Source organism: Mastomys coucha, unplaced genomic scaffold (genome assembly GCF_008632895.1).
Source record: "Mastomys coucha isolate ucsf_1 unplaced genomic scaffold, UCSF_Mcou_1 pScaffold11, whole genome shotgun sequence".
Lineage (NCBI taxonomy): Eukaryota > Metazoa > Chordata > Mammalia > Rodentia > Muridae > Mastomys > Mastomys coucha.
In genome coordinates, this window is record NW_022196893.1 from 13,754,131 (window position 1) to 13,767,093 (window position 12,963).

General features: G+C 50.5%; 1 protein-coding gene across 1 annotated transcript in view; it reads right to left on the reverse strand.

Moving 5' to 3' along the window:
• Window positions 1–8,636, reverse strand: part of Tcf20 (transcription factor 20) — a 179,685-nt gene extending 171,049 nt beyond the window's left edge. Inside the window, exon 1 of the mRNA XM_031350609.1 lies at window positions 8,530–8,636. The gene's annotated coding sequence lies outside the window, so the exon portion shown is untranslated. The remainder of the gene's footprint in view (window positions 1–8,529) is intronic.
• Between the last annotated feature and the right edge of the window lie 4,327 nt (window positions 8,637–12,963).

Sequence of the window (12,963 nt, forward strand, 5' to 3'; positions counted from 1 at the left end):
AAGAAGAAGAAGAAGAAGAAGAAGAGGAAGAGGAAGAGGAAGAGGAAGAGGAAGAGGAAGAGGAGGAGAAGAAGGAGAAGAAGAGGAAGAGAGCTTTGCTAGAACATGGGCTGAAGCTGGCTTCTGATATCCTTTCCCGAATCCTCAATATGTCCAAAGGTTAGCTCTTTGCCGCACATGGAGTTAGCTCCTTGTTCCCAAGGCAGCCTTCAGAGGGCAGCCATAGAAGGTCACGTCCCAGAGTGCCTCTCTCAGGTGACTGCTCTCTACGAGCCTCGGTTTCTTCCAACGGTAAAGCAGAGCTCGCTTGGCCTATCACACTGCCTGTAGTACTTATGGGATCTCAAGGGAGTTAACAGAACATTCCAGAAGCATCTGGAGTCTTCAGAGAAGCTCCACGCAATGGGGGAAACAGTTTGAGGGTTTTCCAGGGACCCAGTGCGAGTTCCCCGCAGAAAACATAAAATATAACCAAGACGAGGGTAACCTTGCCAAGGGGAGCAGGAGCAGAGTCTAACTTGTACTCTCTGGGCTATCTCAGACCTTGGCCTAGCTAAGTATTCAAGACTGTCCTTGAACTTCTGATCTTCCGGTCTTGGCCTCCTGGGCTGCCTGCCACGCCCCTGCTAAGGCTCAGCCCTGCTAAGGGCAGCAGGGAATGGGGCCAGAAGTGTCTGAGTCAAGTCCTTCATCCGTCATTTCTCAGCTGTCAATCATCTCTCTGGTCTGAGCCTTGACTTCTCCAGGAAAAGCTTGTCTATCAGAGCTGTGGGGCTCAGCTGCAGGAAACCTTCAAAGGCAGAGCCCAGCACACTTCAGGTCTGGGTCCCGCTGGCGACAGCCAGGCTGCCTTCCTCTCAGGCTGTCCTCACTGAAAGAAGGATGAAAGAGCCACAGCTGGGAAGAAGGCCAGGTCCTCACCACCCTGCTCCTACCACTGTCCACCATGCGAGGCTTTTCTCAGCCTCTGGGAGGCAGGACAGCGAGGCAGGAAAAGCACGTAGTCAGGAGTCCACGGATGGGGAAACTGGGCCTCAAAAAGCAAAAGTGAGAGATCATGCCCTTTCTTTCCCTGGAGCATTCACACCATAACCCCAGCCTGAAGCACCATTGTCTGCCAGCCTGGATCCCACTGGCCTGTAAGGATCCCCCTTTCCCAACCAATGCTCAGCCCTTCCCAGTCCACCTGCCCCTCAGGTCCTCAGCAATGCCTGTCAGGCCACCTCTCATATGACCGCTTCTTAGGAAGTGTCCTCCTATTGGCTAGAGCATTTCCTAGACACTGGTGTCCAGTCCTCCGGCTTTGAGGAAGGCCCTGAGAGTGTGGTGTGTATGGGTGTGTCTTATCGAGCACCCAGCATTCAAGCTAGCACAGGGCAGCTGTTTAACATCTGACACCCATGTACCACGCCCATCCATGTCTCTGTTCTGTCACTCAAGACATGTTTATGGGGTCAGCAAGACGACTTGGTAGGTAGAAGTGCTAGCTGGGTAAGTCTGGTGACTTGGGTTTAAGCCCTGGAATCACCATAAAGAAGCAGAGAGCTGAGTCCAAAAAGTTGTCCTCTGACCTACACACACACTCATATTTTTGTTTGTTTGTTTGCTTATTTGTTTTTGAGGCAGGGTCTCTCTCTCCAGCTCTAGCTATCCTGTTCCTCACTCTGTAGACCAGACTGGGCTTGAACCCACAGAGATCTGCCTGCTTCTGTCTTCCAAGTGCTGATATTAAAGGCGTGAGCCATCACTGCCCAGCAGTAGTATTTTCTTGTAAAGTCATGTTTAGGGAGCCTTGTGTTAGGTACCCAGGATACAGGCAACAGATGAGAAAACTGGCAGAGCCCTGCTTTGACGCTCCACCACTGTAGAAGCAAATATGCTACTGTATAGAGAGGTCAAGTGCTAATAAATGCTATAAAGAGCAATGGAGCTGAAAAGGATGAGGAGAGGGAGGGAGGGATCAGAGCTCTCAAGGAAGTAAAGAGAATGAAGAGCAGAGGGGCAAGTGTACCTAAGCCAGAAGCCCCGGGGGTTGGGGGTGGGGACATGAACGTGGTCAATGAGTCAGAGATTTCCCAGGCTCCATGCAGAAGAATGAGCTCCAGGGGGTGAGAAGGAAGCAGAAAGACCCTGAAGAAGTGAAACCGGAGCAGTACTCTTTCTTTGGAGGAAGTAACATCTGGCAGGAAAGACTCAGGAAGGGAAAAGACAGGATACACAGCCTTACCGGGCAGGAGGCACCTGGAGGCTCAGCTTGCGATGGGAGCTTATTCCCTTGGAGCACTGGAGAACCAATGGGAGTTCTGTGCACAGAGATGAGAGGTTTTCATCTCTCCTCTCCTCTGCCTGTGTTCCCTTTGACAGGGCTTTCCCAGTCCAGGCCTACTGTGTGCCTGACTGCTGGGCTCAGGGGAACGCGGCAGGACTGGTAAGCCATGCGCAGCACTGTCTACTTCCCTGGCCTCTGAAGTCATCTGTCCTCCCAGCAGTCCCACGACTGAGGTGGGTCCTGTTTCTATTTGGATTTGGCAAATGAGGAAACAAGATGCAGATCCACAGCATCCTGCAGCTAGCAGGAGGCAGAGCTGGGACACAAGGCCAGACAGTAACCAGCCTCTAAAATCCCACACTGGCCTCTGAAGGTGAGCCTGGTCTCTGCCCATGAGAGTTGGCTGGTCCCACTGCCAGGCATCAGGTACTTGGGACTCTTCCAGCTGACAGAGAGGGGTCAACGAATCCATCCCCAATCCAATTTACAGAGAGAGAAACCAAGAGGAAGAGACACTTTTGGACCCCAAAGCTTGCCTTCATCTGAGACACCAACCAACCCAGGTCTCGGATGGATGTCAAAAGCCTGAGTTGGGAGCTTGCCAGGCACAGCACATTCTCTTGAGCTTGCTTAATCTGAGCCTGCTTTGGGGTTAGCTACATTCCTAGGCCCCTCAGTCTACAGCTTTTTCTGTGTTTTCCTTCCTTGGGGGGGGGGAGGGGGAAATGAGGACCCTGCCAGGTGGTCCTCAGGCTCCAGCCACGGGTTCTTCTACCAATGTCCTCCTCACTCTCATTCTAAACAAGTGTTTCACCCCCAAGAAGTGCCCTGGCCACAGGTCCTGCTTTGCCCTGCCGACCCATTGTTTTCCCAGTGAGCCCAGCTGGGACAGTAAAGCAGACCACTGACCTTCTCAGGGCTCCTCGGCCAGGAAATCGGGCAGAGGGAACTACGGTGTTTGTAGATGAGGCGGGGTGGGGGGTGGGGGTGTGCAGATCCAAGATCACTCTCCATAAAAATGGATTCCTAGAAAAATACAAACCAGCTATTTACCTTGTAAATTTTATTGTCCTAAAAAAAGGTATCTCGTTTTAATAACGAAGCGAGAGAAGGTACTCCTAGTCCCTCCTTTATTGGTAAACCAGGACACACAGTCAACAGAAACTCACAAGAGGCTTCGAGTCCGATTTATTAGCCACTTTGTCTCATAAAACCCAGCATTTTTATTAAAAGAGGACAGTAGCCAAACGCTCTGCTCGTTTTTAAAGAAAACTGCCTTTAATGTCGGGAAAGACTTGGTTTGGTTTTTTTTTCCCCCCCTTAATAATTTCTCAAACAAAGCTCAGACTCTCCCGACTCCATGCCTGTTCCTCCAGCCGCAGGAGGGAAAGGGATTTCTGAATCCATCTGACATGTCGGATTTCTTTGTGGCATCCACTCCATCGCTCAGCAGCCAGCCATGATGTCATAAGCCCATCAGATTTCCGGTAGGGAGAAAAAACGCTGGGGAATTGGAAAGAATGGATGTTTCTTATCCGTCAAAAAGGGGAGTGGGAGTGGGGGGTGGGGGGAGGATGGTGTGTTTGGAAGAGTCTGGCTGGGGGTGGGAGGGGGGAGAGAAGAGAGGCAAGCTCAATGTTTGTGATATTAAATGTCAGACAGAACCTGAAAAGCCCAGCCACCCAGATGTTTTTTCAATATCCAGATGTCTGGCAAAGAACAGAGCGTGCACCCTCCCGGGAGACCCTCGGCATTTTGGCTTTGACCTCAGGTCTGTAGCGAGTTCTCACTGCCAGGAGCCTCGCCTCCAGCTTCCTCCCTTTGCCCTGCTCTCGGGGTGGGATTTTTCTTTCCCCTTCAAAATCTTTACACATGGATGGTAGGGGGTAACCAGGTCCAGGTTTTTAAAAGCTGTTGAAGCTGTGATTTGAAAAGTTCAGTCCTTGGAATTAGCTTCCAGAGAGTACGATGTGTAAGCCAAGGGAGGGGGGGAATCCCTCAGCCAACACACACACACACACACACACACACACACACACCATATGTGACTCCTAAGCCATAGGACTTAAAACCCAAAACAAAACCAGTGAGGCTGCGAACAAGGACTCAGGCTGACACTGAGGAGAGAGGAGCCTCCCCGAGGAGCACACCTCCCCCAAATCAGAAAAACACACGAACAGCTTTGTTCTTCCTGACAAAGCCCCTTGCTTTCAAGGCGCCGACAGTTGCCAACAAAAGCACAGGGTAGAAGTAATTTACACTCCAACTAGGGCTTCCAGGACTCATAAAATATGGGAATGGAATTGGCTTGGCCAAGGAAACCGCTTCCGCACCACTGCAGTGGGGACCCCTCAGGCCTCAGACAGGGCAGGCCATGGCCTCCTGGTGGCCTGGCCACGTGCCCCACTGAAGCCACCTCCCAGGCCCGTGACATCACAGCTAATTGCCTCAGAAAATGAGCCAGGAACTGCAGGCCCCTCAGGGCCACAGTCCAGAGACTTCTACAGGCAGGCAGCTGTGGGGGACACAACTCCAATTAAACCAGAGCCCTCAGATGACAAGCCAAAGGGGTAGCCAAGGGGACAGTAGTTGGCAGAAGGAAGCCAGTCTGGGCTCAGGGGTGGGGGGTTCTATGCTCATCTATAACAGCAGATGAGGAAACGGGAGTTGAGTGACCTGCCCCAAGGCCACCTAGATAATTAAGGGGACAGCCAATACCAAGGAAAAGAAACCACAGGTCTGCCACTGAAGTAGCTCTTCCTGAATGCTATCTAATTTAATCCTCACAACAGTCCGGGAGGGGTGGAGGCGGGGATTGCCATTAACCTCTGTGCCTACAAGAACCAATAGAGCAGCAGAGAGAGGTTAAGTCATTTGCCCAAGGTTACACAGCTCCTCATTAACAGAACTTGGCCTGAACTTCTGAGTTTGAATGCAGGGCTGGGCAGGAGGAGGCAGTTGAGGTTTAGCTGGGAGCAGGGAATGTGATTTAAACACACGTTTAAAATGCTGGTGATCCCCACAGAACAGAAGGGAGTAAATCACTGCAAATTAATTTTTTTAAAAGCTAATCCAGGCAGGAGGGCTGGCTGAGCTGGTGGGTAGGTGGGAGGCAGCTTTGATTCTGTCCCTGCCAGAGCCTGAATAAAGTATATAGATGGGCTCTCTAGCCATGGTTTCCCCCTCCTCCCCCCTCCCCCCCTCAAAGCCCTGAAGTCGGGTGGGTTGGAGGGAGATTCCATAAAAGCTTCATTGGGCATCTGCAAGAATCCAACAACCTGCCACAGGGGGAAGGTGCCAGGAGAACAGGTCTGCCGGGCATAGAAGCCATGAAAAATCAAATTACAGCCAGTTCTTCTAAGCAGGATTCCAACTTCACAGCCAAGAGTCTCGGTGATCTGAGTCATTTATGCAGCTCTATTTAGGAGTGTGGCTGGCTAAGGGAAGCTGTTCAGGGTCCTGTCCACAGAGCAGGACGTGGATATAGTTAGTGTGACCCTGTCATCTAGCCATCCCCGGGCCCTCATTCTCTACGTTCTCTCAGAGTAGTGCTAAAGGAAACCGCATTGCAAGAAATAGGAGCAAGTCGGGTGGGTGGTACACATCTTTAATCCCAGCACTTTCGAGGCAGAGACCTGAGGATCTGATTTCAAGGCCAGCCTGGTCTACAGAGCAAGTTCCAGGACAGCCAGGGCTACACAGAGAAACCCTGACTTCAAAACCAAAAAGGAGGGTGGATGGATCTGAGCCCAGGGGCTAGGACAGGTGCTCTCCTTCTCCCTCCTGCACCCTCCCTGATGAGGCCCTTTGGCCCTGCACACCGCTTCGGTGTTGCTGTGAGCAGTCTGTGCCTGCTTCTCCCTCTAGGCCTGATGGCTTCTTTTAATTCATTTTTATGAGCATGACCTGAAGTGGTGGAGCCCAGGCCTCCAGCCAGGGGGAAGGAGAAAAGAAAGAAAATCCCTGCACACCTGCCAGACTGAACAGCCCGTTTTCTTTGGGAAGGTCTACCTGCTCACCAGCCCCTTTGCCTCCCATCTGCCCAGCAGAAAGTTGGGTTCTGCCATCACTGAACTTCTGCTCAATGATGGGGACAAACATTAACCACATTGTCCACACAAGGCATCATCCCAGATTATGGGATTCTCTCCCTCTTTCTCTCTCTCTCTCTCATATATACATATACACACACACACACACACATATAAATACATATATACACACACACACATATATACATACACACACACATATATAAATACATATATAAATACATATATACACACACATATATACATACACACACATATAAATACATATACACACACATATATAAATACATATATACACACACACACATATATACATACACACACATATAAATACATATACACACACATATATAAATACATATATACACACACATATATATACATACACATGCACATATATACATACACACACACATATATATATGTATATATATATATATGTATACACATATACATATCTGAACTGTCAAGAAGTCAGGAAGGGCAGGGAAGCCTTCCTGGCAGTGGTGACAATGGCCCTGGGGCCCAGGAGATGAGGAGCATGATTGACACCTCTTCCGGTCAACCCTACCGAGAGGCTCTCTTTGACACCCACCTTTCCTGCCTCTCCTTCCTGGCACTGCTTGTCCTCTGTGCCCCTGCACTGGTCTGCAATCCCTGTGAGGAATGAAACTAGCTCTGTCTTAGTCCCAGCTCCACTGCCCATGCCTAGCTGCAGCAGGTGTTTTGTTTTGTATCAGTCAACAGAATAAACAGGGGCTGTGAGGATGGCTCAGCAGGTAAAAGAGCTTGCAGCCAAGCCCAAGGACTTGAGTTCCTTCCCAGGGACCTACAAGGTAGAAGGAGAGAGCACTAACTCCTGCAAGTTCTCCTCTGATCTCCCAGTAAGGACAGTGGTACTGGTGCTCCAGCGCACGCCCATGCGCGTACGCGCACACACGCGCACGCGCACACACACACATACACATACACATACACATAAAGTAAAAAATAATATACGACCTGTCTGTGTAGCCCTGGCTGTCCTAGGACTCACCAGGTAGACCAGGTTGGACTCAACATCACAGAGATCTACCTGCCTCTGTCTTCTGAACGATGGTATTAAAGAGATATGCCACCTGGCAATAAATCATTTTTTAACGGAAAAATAAGCAATACATGCAAAGGTCCCACAGGGAGTGAGGGTACAGAAGGTGATAGAAAATGAATTTGAGACTCTCCCAAGAATCATCCTGGACGTGTCTGTATCTCTTCACCAGCAGGCTCCCCTCTGCCCTCCCTCTCAACCCCCACCCACCCCAGTCAAAGTGTCTTTTTTCCATTATAGAAGAGTGTCACTAATTCCCCGTCCCACTGGCTCTGCCCCAGGCTTGACACCTTTGGGAAGAATAAGACAGTTCTGGCATTCCAGCTCCCGCCTCCACTCCTCCTTTTATCTAAGATACTTGGACACCTAGAGCCACAGAGGCAATGGCAAACAAATCCAGGAGTCCCAACACAGCAGCACAACCCCCATCCATTCCTCTGTCTCGTCTATATCGCCCTACTCCCCACTCCACCCCCACCCCCAAAACCTCCTCACTGAAGCTGAGAAAAGCAGCCAGAACACATGGCGTTAGTCCTGTCTTCCGATTCCCAGAGTGTGGTGGGACAGCAAGTCATCCTCTTTCTCAGAGTCCTCACCGGAGAGACTTCAGATGCAGCCAATCGCACCAAAGAGCAGATCGGCGGGATCAACGCGTCCCCAGCCCTGGTCTTACTGCCCTGGGAAAAAGGGGGACTCCTTCCCGCACAAGTCACCGAGACCAAGCTCCTGGGGAACCGCAGGGTCTGCGTGTATGCGAGCTGCCCCTTTCCCCTCCGGGAGCTACTCAACGCACTCCAACAAACTTTCCAGAAGCGTCTACACCTTCCCGCGGCTCGCGTCCACAGCCTCGCCTGCTTCTGGGTAGCTGGAGGTCCCCCGAGTCCCAGGTCCGCGCGCATCTCCACACACTCTCCAGCCACTGCGGACCTCAGCCTTGGGGATCAGTCTGTCCCCGTTTCAGATCTCCCCGGCTCCTCCTCCGCACCACCTGCGCTCGTCTACACCGCCTCGGGGGTCCTCGGGTCGCTTGCGTCTACAGATTCATCAGTCTCCGGGTCTGCACAACCCAGCACACGAGCGAAGCCCTCAAGGTTCACCCAGTGTCTCATCCCAGTGCCTACCTTGCCTACAGTGCCTCACGCTCCCGTCCTGGCTGTGCCTTCTGGTTCACACATTTTGCAATCTTGTCAGTGGCGAAAGGAAAGGAAATCTTGTAATCCTCCTGCAGCCACGTGGTGTTTGTCCCTAACCCCCTTCTCCGTTTTTTTTTTTTTTTTTTCTTGGTTGTTTTGTTCTTTTTTTGCTTTTAGGACAATATTCGTCCCCCAACGGCCGCGCTAGCTGCGGGCTCCAGGCAGACGCAGCTGGCTGCGGGGGGCGTGGCCCTGGGCGGAGAGAGGGCGTGGCCGGGGCGGGCAAAGCGAAGTGTCTCTGCCCTGGCCTCCCTCCGCCTGGAAACCGTGGCCTGCGACCAAGGCTCCTGTTCCAGCTCACGATTGGTCAGCCCGCTCGCGATGCTGATGCCTAATTGGCCGAGACGAAGAAGACTCAGAAGTGGTGGTGGTGGTGTGTAGATTTTATTCTTCGCCTTTTTCTTCCCAGCGGCGGCCGCTGCTCTGTGGGTTCCTCCTGAACTCTGCAGCTTTTTCCTTTCTAAGCTCCCATCGTAATGTTTAATCCCACCCCAAATGGCAACTACATTTCTTTGTCTTTCTCTACCTCCATGAGGTCAGGACCCGGGGTTTCTATTGCTCAGTAGTGTAGCCCCAGTGCCTGCCTTATGGTAGGTATACCAAACACGTTTGTTGACTATTTTAATAGAAATGGTGTGCTTGGGGTTTTGGAGCTATCTTTAACGCTGGCAACAGTCCTAAGGGGAAACGGAGGTACAGAGATTGCAGGAATGACGGGCCTGATTGTGGTTACATGTAGACTTATATGTAGGCTCCGGCTTTATAGACAGCAATGCCTGTGGGGTATCAGAACCTGCTTCTCACATGTCAAATGTTGGACTAAAGCAGGAAGTGGGTTGCACTATGAGTTATTTCTGAAATGGCATCCCCTTCTGTCTCCGTGCTAAGATCATAGTGACGGCTGAGCCCCCTACCTTTCATAGGACCCCACCTGCTTAACACAGGCCACGTTGTCACTCTCTGACTGTTCGGGCATAACACGTGTGTACCCAGGGGGAGCCACAAGAATGATCAAACCATGAGCAAGTGACGTGATCCTAGATACCGATCTTTGGTTGGGATGTCCTTGGGGAAACCCTGAAAGGTCTTTTTGATTGAGGAGTGGTTTCTGAGAAGAGAATGAGAAAGGGCTTGCCTGACAAAGGAGTGTGTAGGAGCTGCTCCTGGAGTTGGAGCGTGGTGGGTTAATGGACCAGAAAAATGCTCTGGGGGAGTCTGTTTCCTATATAGCGTGTAGCCAGAGTCAGGATTGAGGAAGGCTGGCTTGGTGACTGGTGAGTGAGTTCTCCTTGTGTCTGTGACTTCTCATGCCCTTCTTATAAGAACACCAGTCAGTAGATTTAGGGCCCACCCTAATCCGGTGTAACCTCATCCTAGGTCAATTACATCTGTGAAGACCCAATTACCAAACCAGGCTCATTTATATTTTTCAACCCACAGGCTCCTTTGGATCTATGAACAGTGAGCGCAGAAGCCCCGAGGCTGCTGGGACAGACTCCCTCCCCAGCTGCCCACTGCTCTTGGGCTTACCTCCAGCTCATTTCTGGTCCTGGCATCTAGTGGCCGCTGCCCACCCAGAGCTCAGAAGAGAGGCAGCTTTCTAAATACTAGGACTTCTCAGACCTTCCAACCAACCATCCTGTGCAGTGTGGTGCTCTGAGAAGGGCCCCACTGGCCCATCCTTCCACCCACCCACCCCCACTGCCTCCTTCCCACCCCCACCTAAACCCCATCCAGAGATGGACAAGGACAATAAAAGCTATTTCACAAGCAGCTGGTGATTAATCGCCAAGTTAATTAAAGGGGCTGTAATTGCTCTCCTGTCTCAGAGGTGGGGAGGAGGTCTTGGGCAGGAATGGGTGGTAGGCTTTGGTCTCCCTGAGAAGATGGACCTGGCAAGGCAGGAAGAAAAACAAGTGGTATATTCTAGGAGTAGATGCTTCCACCGTAGCTTGAAATGTTTATTTGACACAGCCGGGAGGTGAGCCTAAATGTTTATGCTTGTCTCTGTACATTTCCACATCTTTGAAATATTTCATTAAGGATGAGGGGGGGTAAATTTGCCAAGGGGAAGGCTAAGTATTTCTAAACTCTAGTTTCAGATTTATAAATGACCTCAAATACCAGTATGCCTCGATTTACACAATGGAGAGGCCTTTAAAATTATGTGCAAATCGAATCCCGTTTGCCCACCCGGTACATCTTAAGGCTGCTGATGCTCCGTCTTCATTTCTGATTGATTTTCCCTGGCAGAGGCGCCAAATTCGTTGCTTTAAGTGTCAGGCTCTCCCTGTCAAGTAGTTAATGACCTATAAAGCACTTAAACCGTACTGGAGGAGCCGCTATTTGGAGGCACCCCACTGTGTCCCCTCTCCCATTGTCAGTAATCACCCCTCATTTATTTACTCTTATTGGTCTGGAATTTGCTCTTAGGGTTCCCTAAAGCAGAGCTCTCCCCCCAGGGAGTGTCCATCTCTCTCAGAGCTCACATGGGTGCAGGGGCTTCTTCAGGAGGAATGCCTTCCTTTCTCAAGTGCCTTGTCCTCCCCCACCCGACCCCAGGATTCCTTGCCTCCTCTCCATTTCCTTCTCCATCTTCTTCCAGAGATGGTGCCTGTCTTTAAGCCTCTAGTGAGTTAGGGAGTAAGAGAAGAAGCCCAAGGTCAGAGTGAGCAGCATCTGTGGCCGAGATGGGCTCCAGAGCCAGAGCTGCTAGGGGACCTCCCTAGGCAGCAGAACCAGGCAAGCCATCCGCCGCAGGGGTGAGAAGACTCGATGAGCCCCAGCCAGAAGGGAAAGCACACGTGCTTTCTGTGGCTGTTAAGGCCAATTCCACAAACAAGGCTCAAAGCAACACACGTTCTTTTACAGTGTGAGGAAAATCCAAAGTATGATCAACTCAAAGAAACCAAGTTCTGTGCACGGCCATACACCTCCTGGCCAGGTTTTAAGAACCCCTTTCATCCATTACCCTCTTCACCTTTGGCACTTACCTTCCCTGGGCACTGTCCCTCCCTCCATCTTCAAACCCACTCTCCCACTCCACTTAGCCTCTTCCTGAGCCTATAATCAGCCCACGTATCCTTCTCATGAAGACATTTGTGACTCTCAAAATCCCGGATCATTTCTGCATCTCAAGAGACTTAATCCCATCTGCTATGTAAGCCAAATCCCAGGCCCCCGGATTAGGGTGGGGACATCTTGGGAGGGCACAGAGGCCGCTCAGCAGAGTGGTCTAGATCATGGGTTGAGACTCAGGCTGGGGCTAGATTCTCAGTTGCAGCACCCAGTAGGTAAACTGCTTTGTGTGACTTGTTTTCTCTCTTGTAGCCTCAGTTTCTTCATTGGTAAAATGGGATTGGTGCTTGCCACCAGATGAGTTCTGAAGACATTTGACTATGAGGTAGAAGGAACTTCCTGTGCCAGAGTTGAGGTTGAGAGAAGCCCTTCTGAGGAAGGACGAAAGAAGAGGAGGAACAGGTTAGGCTGGAGTGGAGAAGGGTGACATCAGCTTCAAGGGAAGAGCATGTGCTCTCACCTTACATGCATGTCTGAACAAATTCTGTCCTGGGGGTGATGGACAGGTGACACAGAATATGTCTAAACAGAGTGGTGGTTTGGATTTATGCCCCTGTATTGAAGTCTTTTTGTTTGTTTGTTTGTTTTGTTTTGTTTTGTTTTGAGACAGGGTTTCTTTGTGTAGCCCTGGCTGTCCTGGAACTCACTCTGTAGACCAGGTTGACCTCGAACTCAGGAATCCGCCTGCCTCTGCCTCCCAAGTGTTGGGATTAAAGGCGTGCGCCACCATTGCTCTGTGTTGAAATCTTATTCTCTCACCAAAAGCTTCATTCTCTCTAAGTTCAGTGGTCTTCAGCATATAACACAAGGCTGTGTGACTATCAGTATTGGATAACTCTAGAACATTCTCATATAAAGACCCTAAAAAGAAATCCCATACTCACCAGGAATCCCCTAAAGCAGGATGGTATAGGGAGGACTACTCTAAAGGTCTCTATGGTCTTCCTAGAAGGAAGTCAAGACAGCCTGTGCCCTGCAGTGTGGGACAGTAATACAGCCTCAGGGCTAGACTAGCCTGGCCTGCACAACCCTTCCTTGACAGGCCCCCCCTCCATTTCCTCACTTTGACCTTTGAAACAGAGATAATCTACCACCCCAGACACACAGGACTAAGGGAAGTTTCAGGATGACATGACTTTTTCATTCTTATTGTATTTATTCATTATTGTAATTTTTTGTTTTCTTCTTCTTCTTTTTTTTTTTAATCTTGAAACAGGCTCTTGTGGACATAGGTTAGCTTTGAACTCACTATGCAGCTTAAATTTCCAACCTCCTGCCTCTAGA